Source organism: Myodes glareolus, chromosome 10, assembly GCF_982192425.1.
Source record: "Myodes glareolus chromosome 10, mMyoGla1.1, whole genome shotgun sequence".
NCBI lineage: Eukaryota > Metazoa > Chordata > Mammalia > Rodentia > Cricetidae > Myodes > Myodes glareolus.
Window position 1 is genome coordinate 4,123,877 of NC_142035.1, and position 12,102 is coordinate 4,135,978.

Below are 12,102 nucleotides of genomic sequence, written 5' to 3' on the forward strand. Positions count from 1 at the left end.
AGAGTGAAGAGAGGGGCAGGAAGGGTACCACAGGGGTAGCACGCACCCCAAGGGACCCAAATGGCTGCAGAGTTCCTTTCAGTTTGCTCCAGGAAGCAGTGTGAAGTCGGCCTACCAGTGGCTTTTTGCAGATCACCCTTCTGTACCCCCCATCACAGAGAAAGAGCCGCTTCCTGGGAAAGACTATGCCAGCCCCTCCAACTGCACTGGGTCCCCCATTATTGGTATCCTTAGGAAGACCCAGGGCTTTTCCATAGACCCTCTGCAGCGACCTGAATGTGAAATGCCCTCCCTCCAGGGTAACGCATGTGAACGCTGGGTCCCCGGCTAATCGTTCTTCCCAAAGGTTGTAGAACCGAGCCTAGCTGGACACAGTGGGTCATTCAGGGTAGGCCTTGAGGTTTTATTATCTGGCCCCACTTCACATCCCCTGTTTGCTTGCTTCCTGATTGCGGATCCAATGTGATTAGCTGTCTCGTGATACTGCCACCAAGCCTTTGCCACCAGAATAGACTGAATCCCATCAAACTGGAAACAAAAATAAAGACTTTCTCCCGTAAGTTGCTTCTTGTTAAGTATTTAGTTATAGTGACCAGAGAAGTAAGTGAGAGAGTTGTCACAAAATGCCAGTTCCTGTACAATTAGTGGGAACGTCTCCCAGTAAGGTCATTAGGGGTAATGGGTCACACCTATCTGACCCCTTCAGTGCCCCAAATCCCACCCCTAAACTTGACACTTGGTGAATTCATCTCAGTTTGCTCACACCCATCAAGCAAGTGAGTGCCACCACCTGCCCACTTGTCAGGTGAAAAGTCTGAGACTCAGATGTTGGAGGAAGGCTACTTGTTTGTTCCTGGCCATTTAGCCCCAAAGTAATCACACAGAAACTGTGTTAATTAAATCACTGCTTGGCCCATTAGCTCTAGCTTCTTATTGGCTAACTCTTACATCTTAGTTTAACCCATCTCCATTAATCTGTGTTTTACCACGTGGCTGTGGCTTACCAGCTAAATTTCTGGCATCTGTCTTTGGCAGGGCTACATGGCTTCTCTCTGATTTCACCTTCCTTCTCCCAGCATTTTGTTTAGTTTTCCCCACCTAACTCTGTTCCTCTAGAGCTCTGCTATCGGCCCAAAGCAGTTCCTTTATTAACCAATGTTCACAACATACAGAGGGGAATCCCATATCATCTTCCCTTTTCTGTTTAATGGACAGGAAGGTTTTAACTTTAACATAGTAAAATTATATACAGCAAAACAGGTATCAAGCAATAATTACAGTTCTAATATTTATATCTACTTTATATTTTATCATAACTAAGGAAAACTGTAACTACAAATTCTTCAACTCCATCAAAGACTTCAGAAGGATATAATATTACCTAAGTTAGCAGAAAGTGCATTGTTAGCAACTCAACAAAACTCTAGAATTGACAGAGACATCTCACTACCTGGACAGTCACCCAAAGGTCTTCTGTAATGTTGTGGGCACCCATCTTCAACCTAGAGGCCCATAGTATCTGGCAGACTTTTCCATGAAGCAGGAAATTTCAAAGACAGTTCCACCTATATTGGCAGTTTGACAGTCACATTTTTCCGTATCCTCCAGAATGTCTAGCAGACTCTTTGATGAAGCAGGAACCCTGAAGGATGGTATCACCTTTAGGCGAGTTCAGCAGTCATCTCTCTGTGGGCCCTGCGAGTTCAGTTTACATAGCATACCATAAAGCAGCCCAGGCAAGAGCAGTTTCTTGCCCAAATGGCTAACAAACTCCATAAGGAGCCTCTTTGCTGCCCATCTTCCTCTTGAAATACACTGGTGCTGCCAGGAGCAAATTTCTATAGCATATCCCCCTTTAAATGTAAAGAAACATTTATAAACAATATTTGGGAATATAGGTGTAGTTCTTCTCCATATTTCTTCCTGCTATTTATTGGATGAAGTAATTTTTTGAGGGGTGTTCAAGGTGACCTTTCAGGGGGTCATGGTCCATCAAACTATATTAGTCTGGAAGCAATCCACAGGTTCTCATCCTCTGTGGAAACAAAAGAAGAGCCTCTTTTCTAAAGCAACATATCCTTAGACTCATATTTTGAAGACAAAATACCTTTAAAGTACATATGTTGGTTTAGCTTAGCAATTCCCAGAATCAAATGTCTCTCTGTAGTCAAAATAAAAAAAAATCAAAGAAAACACAATATACACAATTCAGACTATCTGTGTATTTTTCATGGCTTTCATGTATTTTATGTGACTTATATTTTTTATTCTATTACTTTTTCTACAAGTTTAATATTTATTTTACTCTATCTCTTTAAAGACGTTGTTTTATATATTTTTAAAACCATTTACTTCTTCTATATTCTTTTTCTTCTCTCTCCCAAGCCTAAGTACATTTATCTAACACTGTGACACATTTAGAGGTTTTTTTTTAAATGTCTGAATTTGTCTTATTGTGTATCTGTAATTCTTTACTGTCCAGCTCTTTGCTTGCCTAGCTCTTTCCCCTATAGTTCTGCCATAGGCCCAAAGTAGTTTCTTTACTAACCAATGATATTCACAGCATACATCACTCAGGAAGAGACAAGCTGGCTAGCAGGGTGGTGGAGGGGCCGTGGATGCTATACTACATGTTACAAACTCCAAGGTTCAACAAGCAGCCCTTACTCTCCAGACAGGCACATCGCCATTTGGAGCCATGGGCATGTGCCAGGAGGTATTGACTAGGCTGAAGGGCAACAGAACACCGTGGAGTGGAGAGCTGGAGCGTTGGAGTGACAGTGGCACAGGTTGAGGACCCACATCAAGCCCAACTTTAACAGACACGCACCTGCACATGCCTATCTTTGTATCCCGAGCCAACTGCAAACTACGAAAACATTAAAACAGTTATATTCTCCACCTTCTGGACCTTGCTGGTTGGTCTTGGCCATCACCATCATCACCACCGGGTCAGTTTTACAGAAGAAATTAAGATACAGAGTGGGTTGAGATGTTAGCTATGTAGTTTACCAGAAGTGCTTACACATTCTATTATCTAGAAGAAATATACCTCGTTCTTCGCCTCCCTTTATCTTCTAGCTCCCTCAGAGCGCCTTAGAGCACAGAGCCCCTCATATCCTCTCCTATCCTGGGCCCCACAGCTCAAACCAAGCCTTTAAAGAGAGGGGGATGCCCGGCGACTCCAGTGATAAATTCCAACCCTGGCTCCTGCCTCTTCTTCGGTGCTATGAATAAGTGATTGTTTTTACACCAGATGTCGAGGCCAAGGTGCTGCCATAGGATTTCAGTTAGGCCCACCAGAGACGAATCTGTCAATCATCAGGAGTTCCCGAGTGTTGCGCTTGGTGCCCAGCGGCTTGTGAGGCGTCACAGGTTCTGCACTTTAAAAGCACGTGATTTGCCAGGGAACTGAAGAAAAAGGCAGGGGACTACCATCCAGCAGTGGGAGACAGATGCATCAGGAAGCAAGTGGAGTCTGTCTGCAAAGTAGGTGTTCAGCAGAGGCAAGGCCAAGTCTCCGGGGTCTGTCTGCCCAGAGCTTTGCTGTAACTGGGTGCTCTCCTGTCCCCGGCCCCTTTGCATTTGTCTTTAGGCTTGAAAGAAAAACAATCCCCTCAAAATGTTTTCTTTAGAAAGAGATGGCATCGGTTGCACAAATGGAAAACCAGTCTCACGTGTAATCAACAGAAAGGGATTATAAAATTAAATACAATGAAAGCCCAAACCGTGACTATCAACGACCTAACCGGATATTATTGTGTACTGAAGATTAAGGTTTTAGTTGACCCTTTCCTGCGGCTTTTCGGGGGACCGCGGGTGAAGGCTTCAGCACTCCAGCTTGGGTTTGTTCAGGTGCCACCCTGAACATGGGCTATGAGCCTGTGGCTCAAGCCTTAACTTCCTCTTGGGGGGGAAAAATGGTAGCAATGACAATGCCTCGGTGGCTCCCAGCATGACTGTGGGAAGAGTGTAACTGAGATGACATGTGTGACAATATGCTCCTCAGAATAACTCCACACATGGATTCCATCATCTGTTTGCTACAAAGCCAATGCCAAAGCTACTCTTTGGAGACTCCCTGCCTCTGTTTGATGGTGGCGTGGCAGACCTTAGCACCAGTGCCACTCCTTGCTCATCTAGCAAACACGTAGCCATCCTTCTAAGAGTTAAGACTTTAGCAGGAGGGCGACTTCAGTCTGGGCAAAGTCCAGGGGTAGAGGTGACAGTGGTTGGAAGGCAAAGTTCAAAGTGCTAGGTAGACCCCAGCAAGTCAGTCTCTTCCGTGCAAGCAGAGAAGGGTCCAGCTCATTCCTTGGTGCTGAGATGAAAGGAGAACCAGGAAGAGGGAACATCCTGCATCCTAATGAGCAGGTTCAGAAAGCCAACAGGAGAGCAGATCTAACATCTGTTGTCCCAGTGTGGTTGCTTCCAGACAACTCTCGACTTGAGTCCTGGGGATCTCCACCCAGTGTCCTCCACTCTGGGCGAAGGCCAGAGGGGCCTCCCAGATGAGGGTGTGTTTACTCAGGCCTGCTTGGCACTGATTCCAAAGGGCTGCTGGGGTGTGCCTCACAGCCACTTAGCAAAGTGCGGCCACAGCCTCTGTTCCTACCATCCAAGGACCCAGAGCTGCCCACAGAGAGCTCGCTGCTGACCAGATGGCCGCAGGTGATGGAAACTGAGGTCAGGTACTACCAGGTACTTTAGACGATCTCTCTAAAGTTGCCCCAGTTTGCAGGGTGGAGGGGATCGCCCTTTTTGCAAAATCGAAAGCATGAACTACAACATTGGAAATGTTGATGAAGGAATCTACTTCAACAGGAGCATGGGAGCCTGTAGGCAGTCTGCCTCAAGCCCTGAGCCGGACTTCAGCCCCAATGAGCATCTGAGGTGCATGCTTTGCCTAGCGCCGCCAATGGGAAAGGCTGCATCCCTTCCCCTGGTCAGGGTGGAACTGCAGGAAGGTTTTGCATCTTGTAGACGGCTCCATCTGCTGAGCTAGCCTTTCGCTCTGCCATCTACACACAACAGATGTTCATGAACACATCTACTGCCAGGGAAACTCAGCAACTGAAAGACTCAATGACTGGTCTTGATCGTGAAGCTAAGACGTGAGAAGCCAGGGCAGGAACTCAGATCTATCTGCTGCCAGATTCCCATGTTCCCTCAGCTTTTCCCTCTCTGTGGTCACCTCTCTGGGATCAGGTGAATACTATTGATGACCTTGATGACCTCAGCCCTGGTCAGTATTGGGTAGCTCGTCTGGTAATTTTGCAGAGGTGAGCTGACCTCTGCAAAGGTGAATGAGGGTGCTCAGGGGTAAGATGTGCTGACACCTGAGGGAGTCTCCTGGACTTGGGGAACCTTGTTCCTTTCTCCACTAGAAACTGATTCATTCCAAGCACTGTTCTGGGTGCAGAGGCTGGGGGACTCCCCACCACTACCCGACCAGGTTCACTTGCTTATGAGTTTGACCTCCCAACTGCTGGTTTCCATGGTAATCTGAGTGCTCCTCCCACTCCTGGCTAGCCTTCCTTTAGCCCAGAGATAAGAGGCAGGTGAGTCAGAACGGTAGACCACTTGAAAGCATGTTCACACCCTGCATAAACATCTGTGGCATTTGATGGTCTGCTAACACAGAGCACACGCCCTTCTGTGCTCGGCACGCGTGCCTGGCAGTTTGGCCTCTCAATGTGGAGCTGAACAGCCTCAGACAAAATGGAAGCTGGTGGCCATTAATGGATTAGTCGGAATTAGGTGATCTGGGTCTTGAGGGATCCTGCCCCTGGAGAGGAGAAGGAAGAAAAATACTGATCAAGGCTAGATAGGATTTCTTACGGTTTCTCAAAAGCGAATTGTGGAGGGGAAGGTTTATTTTGCTTGCGCTTACGTGTTACTTTTCACCTCTGGTCTTGGTCTTGGTCCTCTCCAAGGACATCGGGGAGAGAGCTCAAGCAGCACAGGAATCTGGAGGCAGGAGCTGACACAGACACCATGGAGGGTACTGCTTACTGGCTTGCTCCTAGTGGCTTGTTCAGTCTCCTTCCTTATAGCACACGGGACTACCACCCCAGAGATGGCAACACCCACAATGGGCTGGGCCCTCCCCCGTCAATCACAAATTAAGAAAATGCCTTACAGGCTTGCCTACAGCTGCATCTTACTGAGGCGTTTCCTAAATTGAGGTCCCCTTCTCTTAGATAACTAAAGCGTGTGTCAAGTCGACATAAAACTAGCCAGCACACAGACTGAGAACACCGTTTGGGATGCCAATGTAGATAAGACAGGAGCTATCGGTGACTTTGTCTGGATTCATCAGTAGTCAGAATACAGGTCCATGGCCAGATCAAGAGCTGCCATAGGAGCAAAGACAGCTGAGTGCTCGCGCAAGTTGAAGTTGGAAGGCAGCAAAGAATGCATGGAGGGAGTCAGGAAGGCTTCTCGGACTAAAAGACCATTGGGAGGAGGGGCTGCTGAGGAAGTGTGTGGAAACATGAGCCGCATAGCAGAACCCCCACCCGCCCACCCAGCAGCTGAAACTAGAGTAGGCCCCTCTGGCCTCTCTATCAGACCTGAACACAACGTGAGAGAAGAGGTTTTGTGGGGAAAGATGGAAAGAGTTCTTGAAGGCCAGCCGCCATAGCCCAGCTTGCTGAGAGGACCCCAGGGCTCTGCATCCCTATGCCCCGCTCTTACACCCGCTCAGCATCTCTGATGCTGTCTCAAACAGGCTCACGTTTGTTCCAGCAACCCACCAGCTGCCACCAGGCCACCTGCTCTCCTCGACACTGTCACCAGCCTTGTGAAACCAGCCATCCTAATGCTTACTAATGTTGCTGGAGACTGAAGAAATTGACGAATAAAACCTCTGGACAGAGAAATGTAGATGAGTGTGAAGACACACGTTTCACACTCAGAGGCATCAGGGAGCTGCCTGCTCTGTACACACTGTTCAGAGATGCTGGGATGTGGGGCACACCTGTTCTGGCTCTCCATTAGGCAATGTCTGATGACACCAGTGGTCTTGGAGGGGGTGCCTCAGACAAGCCACTTCTCGGGTGCCCAACACTACAGCCCAGCCTCTATTGTACACAGCAGAATGGTCAATCGCTTTTACTACTTTATAGACAAGGAAACTAAAGGCTCAGCAGAGCCATTGAAGAGGAACAAGGGAGAGCCCGGGTTTGCAGACTTAGACTCAGGACCTGTCTGTAGACAGGTTTCCCTGGAGACTTCGGGACAAGCTAACCTGAGAACAACCCAGGACAAAGAGACATCTGGAGGCAGAGGCCTGAGCTGACCCAAAGTCCAGAGTGGGAGCAGGAATGAGATCTAGAAAAATGGGACTAAGGAGGAGAACCTAGCTAAGGGCCATCCCTGCCACATATTCTCACACAGCGACCAACCACTTCCACTGTCCCAATAGCCAACTGTCCTTGGCTCATTTGTTTGTTCAATTTGTTAGGAAATGAATCCCAGGCAGGTACCCCACCCCTGCTGCTCCCTGGGTAGAGGAAAGAGAAGTTACGAAAATTCCTTATGGAGGCCACACCCACGTGTCCAACCAACCACAGATGGAAGGGGTTTGTAGCCAAACTATAAAGGATGTGAACAGCTTTCCTTGCTGTTACTCTACAATCAGTGACTATAATGACAATTTATGTAGCATCGATACTGTGAGGTGTTAGCATAATCTAGATCATTTAAAGTATGCAGGCAGATGCTATGTGCAAATACTATGTCGTCGTGTATAAAAGACTTGAGCATCTGAAGACTTTAGTGCCTTTGGGAGCAAGGGGAGCCTTCAGGCAAATCTGTATGATCCCAAAGGATGCTGAGGGGTAGGTAGCTCATTAGCTGCCTACAGCATGCCAAGCACCAAATTATTGTAGCATGCTCAACAGGTAACATGGGCTGACATGGCCTGACAACACTGATCAAATTAACTCCAGAAAATAAAAAGGAAAAGTGCTCAGTTACACATAGGTACAGAATAACAAGCAGGGAGACCTTGTCTCAAAAACAAAAACCACAAAATAACAAGAAATGCATGCCCATTCTCAGTCTGTAACAGAGTGGTACAGTTAGACATGGTGATGCCCTGGGACCCATGAAGTAGAAAATTCAAAGGAAGTCTCACTACAAGAGTTCTTAGGTTTGTTGGTTTTTGTTTAAATCCCTAAACAGATGTTTCATAAAAGTGCCACATCTTTCAATGGAAAAAGACAATCCTTTTTAACAGATTCTAGTGGGAAAGCTTGGTATCTATGAGCATGAGAATGAAGTTGGACCTTTACTAACATTACTTGCCAAAATTAGTTCAACCCGTGAGCTATAGGAATGACCACTGTGGCAAGATATGTTCACGGGTGCAATAGTGGCATTAATGTTATAGCAGTAACTGCATTAGTTACTTTTTAATTAGCTCTTAGTTTTATTTCTATTCTTATTACTTTTCTATGACAAAACACCATAAACAAAGTAACTTATAAAAGTTATATAATTTATGAATTATATAATTTATAAAGTTATATAATTTGGGGCCCAAAGGGTTAGAGTCCATGGCCACCATAGTGAAGAGAGTGGCGGCAGGCAGGCAGGCATGGTGCTGGAGCAACAGTTAAGAGCTTATAGCTGAAGCAAAAACAGAGAGAGAGAGAGAGAGAGAGAGAGAGAGAGAGAACACTAACTGGGAATGACATGAGCTTTTGAAACCCCAATATCCCATCTCCTACAGCTGGGGGTCAAGCATTTAAATATATTAGCCTGTGGGAACAATCTTCGTTCAAACCATTAAAGTAACCAACCACTTTCTGATCAGATTTCAGCCCTGTCCTGCAGGAGGAAACTTAAGCCTGATACTGTAGAACTGGCCGAGAGCCCATGGTTGGGGAGCTCAGAAGCCCCAGAAAAGAATCGACTGCTGTCCTTTTACTAAGGGGACATACAATCAAACTGCTCTCTGAATTCATGTCTCTAGAGCCACAGACAAGTGCAGCTCTCCAACCTCATCAGAGAATCTTCGCTGTGGAGCGGATGGTAGTTAACACAGAAACTCCCAACTGGTCAAAGTGCAGAGACTACGTGCCTGTGGAGTGCTCCGCCATAGATGAAGCTGAGTCTTGACCCTCCCAACAGTGTTCAGAGGCAATCAAGGAAAAGGAAGCCGAGGATTGTAAGAGTCAGAGGTTGAAGAGGACCAAAGAGAAACGGTGACTTCAGGACACAATACGACAGGGCTAATAGACTCAGGAGCACACAGCAGCTGCAGTTGCCTGAATCAGACCTGTGTAAGATCAAGCCTCCACTCCCAGCTGAGGGACTGTTAACAGCCTCTGGGGAGGGGGAATCAGTTTCCTCTGAGGGTATGAGACCGCTGGTAGCTCAGTCCTGCTACAGCGGTTGATCCTACGCCCAAGAGTATGAGGGCAGCACAAACTGGAATCCGTGGGCTAACAAAGGAAAACAGGACAGGAATTTGAGAGGGAGTGGGGCTTGAGACAGGAGTGGATCTGGGCGGAGTGGGTGGTGGCTATGAACGAATACAACACTTTGTGTTTTGTGTAAAATTCTCAATATAATAAAGCATCGTAATAAAAATTAGTGCAAAATGTGGCAAAGGTCTGAAGACATACTACAAAACTATACAACTAAAGCCATAAATTTCTTAGGAAAAAACTATGTGAGCAACAAAAGCAGAAAGAGCTACCTCCACCCACATCAGCTCCAACCCTTTATGAATTTGGGAGACACTACCTACCAACAGCGTGAAGCAGCAAGGCCCAGAACAAGAGTAAACACCTACAAATAGCTTACCCAATAAAGCTAATACCCACAGTATACCAATGGATCCTGAGACTTAGCCACAACCAAAAATTCAAAAGTGGCAAAGAATTTCAAGAGACCTGACTTTTCCCCCAAAGAAAATACACAAATGGCCAATAAGCACATGAAAAAAATGGCGGATATCACTGAGTGTTAGAGAAATACAAAATACAACAGCGGAGGCAGGCAGGATGCTCAGCATCTGCCAAGCCTGACCCCTGAGCTGTGTCCCCTGAAACCCAGCTGACAGGAGAGCCAGCTCCTAACATTGTCCTCTGATCTCCACTGGTGAGCTGTGGCACACGGCCTCCAACCAGCAAATAAATGTAATTCAGAAAGCATTTTAAAAGAACCCACAATGAGATACTCTTTTGTGCACACTACGGTGGCCATCATTTGCTTTTATGGCAGAGGCAAGGGAAGAGGGGAGGGTCAGGGAGGGAAGCAGAGAAGCCTTGGGTTCTTGGGGAATTTTAATTTCACATCCTAGTTGGTACATATATAACGGAAGGCCTCCCTCCAGCTCAGTGTTTGTTTGGAATAAATATGTCATTTAATAACGTTTTTGGAAAATATCTCGAGTTAAGGAATTCTTTTGATGTTCAAAGAAATTAAATGACAAATTGTTCCAGGGAGTTGGCAGAGATGGGGAAAAAGATTTCTATGCTATTTACACATTTTTTTGACTTAACCATTCTGTATCGGTCCCTCAGATTTCCTTGAAAAATAAATTGGTTTTTATAAAATAGATGTTTGCATGGGTCCATCCAGGCAGGACCTGGGCTCAGCCACTGATTTGATCAGGTCAGTTTAAAAAGCCGGCTTATTGAGCAATTGGTCTTGCGGGGCCTCTGTCTTCCTGAGTTGACTGATTCAATTAATTTAAAGTCAACCTTTTGGCGTGTCACCGAGGCACACAGGACTGCCTGTGACATTTCCTTTTGACCAGTGCCCTTCTGCTCCTTCACCCAAGCTGTGTTTCGATGGCTGGGGAGTTGGAGATCCAGGAAGAGCTGCAGCAAAGTGGATGTGATGAGGTTAAGGACTAGGCTGGGAACAAGCGCCCTCAGCTATGAGAAGCTTGGGTTGTCTTTAGCCTTGGGACCATGTTCACAACACTTTTCTGAGAAACAGAAAAGCATTGTGGGAAAAGGTTGAGTGGGCCTGGAGCTGCTTTTGGTCTCGGCTGAGGCCGTGTTGACTTGGAGCCTTTGTTCTGGCTCACAATGGAATCCCCAATAAGACTTCACGTTGAGCAGTAGCCTTAGACACTTGGGAAAACAAGGCGTGGGGCTCGGGAGAAAACACTTACATAAAGCGGAAAGCAGGCCAGAGGTTGTCTAAATAAACTTCGAGAAACCGTAATTCTCAGATCCACTGGGACCGGTTCTGGGGAGCAATGAGCCTTCAGAAGCGCCAGGTTCAAGAGAGGAGACAGGGCGGTAAGGGGAGAGAGCAATGCCTACGTCAGAAGCCAAAACATCGAGATGTTGAAGATTCAGCCTGAAAGGTCTGCTCTCTTCAGGCGAACATGATGGAAGCATCCACCTTGCAGGAGCCCTTCTGAGATGTTTACACGCCCCAGCAGAGGATGGGGCCAGCGCCCCAGTGACAGGGGCCAGTTAATGACAGGACCCGTTACAAGCAACCTGAGCACACCTGACGCACAGAGAAAGTTTGTCATTGCAAGAAGAATTTGATCTTTCAAATAAATAAGCATTATTAAAATGGTAAACAAACTTCTACCCACTTCAAACCTCTCCATTACTGGAAGAGAGAGAGAGAGAGAAAGAGAGAGAGAGAGAGAATGAGAGACAGATGCGAAGGGCTTGGGACCAAAGCAAATGGGTCCAGGTGGACCAACAGGCAAACAGTGATGAGGCCTGGGACAAACGAAGCCAATTTTTCTCCCAGAAGCTTCAGGAAGGCAAGTGGCTGGGTGAGCAGCAATGTTGGCACATGACAATTGCGATGCTAGTCCAAGCCGTTAAGGAAGAGTGGGAACAAGACGTGACTTTCCCATTGCATGGCTTCTCATCTAATTCCATTTGATTTTCTGTGCAGCAGTCCAATCCATATAGAACTGCTTTTTCCCCTCTCCTTCTTACATATGTGATGTGTGTGTGTGTGCATGCGTGCACGTGTGCACATGCATGTGGGTGCATGTAAGTGGTGGAAGGGGCTGTTGAGTGTGTACGTACACTGGAAGCCCAAGACTGACACCAGGATCCTTCCTCAGTCAGGGCCACTGCTGTGGGACAATGCTCTTTTATC

The 12,102-nt window shown here is 46.8% G+C and overlaps 1 long non-coding RNA gene across 1 annotated transcript; it reads left to right on the top strand.

Moving 5' to 3' along the window:
* Positions 1-4,569: 4,569 nt before the first annotated feature.
* Positions 4,570-11,571, top strand: LOC125404761 (uncharacterized). The gene is made up of 2 exons (XR_015004224.1): positions 4,570-4,701; positions 8,825-11,571. It is a non-coding gene; the product is annotated as an uncharacterized LOC125404761 (long non-coding RNA).
* Positions 11,572-12,102: the final 531 nt, after the last annotated feature.